Genomic DNA, 3,340 nt, shown 5'->3' with positions numbered 1-3,340 from the left:
GACCCATGTTCATCCTCCCACAGGACAGAGCATCTCTGAGACCTTTGACTGTGACTATGTGTGTGTGTGTATGTGAAAGAGAGAGAGAGAGAGAGAGAGAGAGAGAGAGAAGGAGAAGCAGAGTATTTGAAACACAAATAAATATAAAAGGAGGAATTGGGTTGATATCTGGTTAGTTTAGAATTCCAATACTGAAAACCATCCATGCTGAGTGTTCTAGAAAGACTTCCTGCATAATGACAGAGTTGCAGCTGTTACAAACCTCTTTAAGAATGCCCACATAGAAGTTGGAACATCTCCAAAATGATGCCATGTACTTTTCTCTATTTTTTATTAGAGTAAATGTGATGAAGAAAATATCAGACCCTTGTACTCATGTGATATTAACAAAAAGCCTGGTTAATTTGGCAAAGATTATTGTTCTCTGTGCAACAAATTCAAACTAACATTTATTTTTTAAAATTAAGAATTACTTAGTTATTTATTTGACAGAGATCACAAGTAGGCAGAGAGACAGGCAGAGAGAGATGGGGAAGCAGGCTCCCCGCCAAGCAGAGAGCCGGATGCGGGGCTCAATCCCAGGACCCCAAGACCACGACCCGAGCTGAAGGCAGAGGCTTTCCCCACTGAGCCACCCAGCCGCCCCAAACTAACATTTAAAAAGCAACATAATATTTAGGAGATTAAAAAGGATCCTACCTCAGGATAGGGCTGCCTGACAGGCTCAGTCAGAAGAGCCGCAGATTCTTGATCGCGGGGTCGTGAGTTTAAGCCCCATGTTGGGTGTAGAGATTACTTCAATTAATAAAACCATAAAAAAAAAAGTCCAGGACAGTCTATGAAAAAGTAATACACAAATGCTGTTTCTCTAAGTTTGGATTTTGCTCTTTTCTTTCTCATTTAGCGTGACAAAGCAGCCCTGCGTTAGAGACATCCTGTTGTGCGTACTACAGGTCAATAGCATCCTTGGCACAAGCCAAGACAACAGAATGAGCCCTCATGGCAACCTGGTGCTTTCATTCCAGGGTAACTAATTGCATCAAGCCAAACCATGGGACCCCATGTTTGCGTACAGAGCGATGAAGTCATCATTGTAAATATGGTTCATAATTTGGGGTGCTAGTTACAGTTCCCCACTGTTTGTTTTTTTTTTAAGTAGGTTCCACCTCCAATGTGGGGCTTGAACTCACCACCCTGTGATCAGAAGTTGCATGCTCTACTGACTGAGCCAGCCTGGGGCCCTCCCACTGGTTTTTGTGATTGGAAAAGGCCATCCACGATACCACTGCCAGATCCCCGTACAGGTCTGGGGACTGGCAAGCAGCTGCTGCTTTAATCACTACCTAAAATGTGGGCGTGGCTCTGGGCAGGGTTGGAAGAATTTTGAGGAACACGAGAGGAAAAACCTGGACTGCCATATTTCGTCGGTAGAAATAATGGACGTGCGCTAGTGTCCAATGATTCATGGCTAACTTAACATAATAAAAAAATTACAATTAATGAGAAAGAAGAAATATGGACTGAAAGACCCTTCCCCCAGTTAACTAATTAACTGCTCTTTTGCCTTTCTGTAACCGCTTGGCTTTTAGGGGGTGATACTGGTCTCCTGTTTGAACAAGATACCTTCTGCTAATAGCCGAGGCATAGGCAGGAGGCAGGGGGCCACATAGTCATGTAGGCAGGATGCTTCTCTGCTGAGTAATAAGGTCAAACTCCCCCTACTCACTCCCCCTCCCCGCCTTTTTCTTCGCGCGCGGGTCCTCCAAAGCCAATCTGCAAACACCAAGTATGCCTTTTTCAAATGTTCAAGTTGTCAGCCAATCAACTCTGCCCCATCCAAAACTTGTTTGTATCTGTCTATAAAAATCCTGCACCACCGCAGCCTGGTGTGCTCAGCTAGCAGGAGCTGCTGACCACCCGCAGGCGCCTGCGCTACAATAAAGAACCTCTTGCTGTTTGCATCCTGTGGCAGTGTTGAATTCTTGGGTAAGGGGATCCGCGGGTCTTACAGGACGTGCTGGCGAGGGCACATTTCAGTTTGAGCTGGGGATGGCACGCTTCGGCTTGAGGAGGCTTCTAAAGCACATTTGAGTGACACTGATTCAAACTGCCTTTCAGCTCTGCTTTTTGCCACCCCTTAGCTGCAGACCGGTTCTAACCACTACATACTCGCTTCCCCCCATGTGTTCACTTGGACGTCGGATGCTTGGAACATTTAGAAACAAGTCGCTGGGGGTCTGTAACAAATTCTTCTCTGAACTTGACCGGCTTACGACTGAAATCCAGGGCTCTGAACTTGACCGGCTTACGACTGAAATCCAGGGCTATGCCGAAGAGCAGTGATCCTCAGACTGGGGCAGGCAGCAGGCTCAGTGGATTCCCAGGCTTAGCCGAAAACCATGGCAGTGGACCAACAGCACAGGTGACTCAGGAGCCTGTGACAGGCGTGGGGACCCCCACTCTGCCATGGGGTCGGTATGTGCCCTGTGATCCTGCGGCTGCATGGCCAGATAAGTTTCTTTCTTTTTTTTTTTTTTTAAGATTATTTATTTATTTATTTGACAGAGAGAGATTACAAGTGGGCAGAGAGGCAGGCAGAGAGAGAGAGAGGAGGAAGCAGGCTCCCTGCCGAGCAGAGAGCCCGATGCGGGACTCGATCCCAGGACCCTGAGATCACGACCTGAGCCGAAGGCAGCAGCTTAACCCACTGAGCCACCCAGGCGCCCAGATACGTTTCTTTATCCCAGTATTTTTCAAAGTCAAGCTGGCTTCCAGAACATGGGGCTTTTTAGAACTCAGCATGCTAACACACAATCTGAATCCCAAAGAAGGGAAGTGCGTATGTGAGTGGTTCCTGGGGAGTGGGTTCCCTGGAACCGGCAACCTCAGCACTACCTGAGAATTCGTCAGCAATCCGAAGTCTGGAGCCCACCCCAGACCTACTCAGTCAGAGGCTCTGGAGGCGGGGGTCAGCAATCTAAGTCTTACAGGCCCTCTACGTGTTTCTGGTGTATACCAAGGCCTGAGAGCCCGGGCTTGTCAGCGTTTTCCAAAACCTGTTCTTTCATCAAGCATGTAGCAGGGCTAATATTTTCTACCATCAATGTGTGTGTGTGTGTGTGTGTGTGTGTGTGTGTGTGTAGATGTGTGAAAGTTTCACCACTTGGAGGGAGGTTGTTTTGCTGGCTCCTGAATTATTGATGTATTTAGGCACTGCTTTCTGTTAAAAACGACTTGAAATGGCTCGAAGAGAATGCTGGGCTTAACAGGCTCTTGCAGGGTATGGGGGACCCCTTTTCACTTCTGCCAGGTTTCCCTGTGACACTGGGGTTCTCAAGTT

This window comes from Neovison vison, chromosome X, assembly GCF_020171115.1.
Source record: "Neovison vison isolate M4711 chromosome X, ASM_NN_V1, whole genome shotgun sequence".
Classification (NCBI taxonomy): Eukaryota; Metazoa; Chordata; class Mammalia; order Carnivora; family Mustelidae; genus Neogale; species Neogale vison.
The sequence above is the reverse complement of the archived record's forward strand: the minus strand, read 5'-3'. Positions refer to the sequence as shown.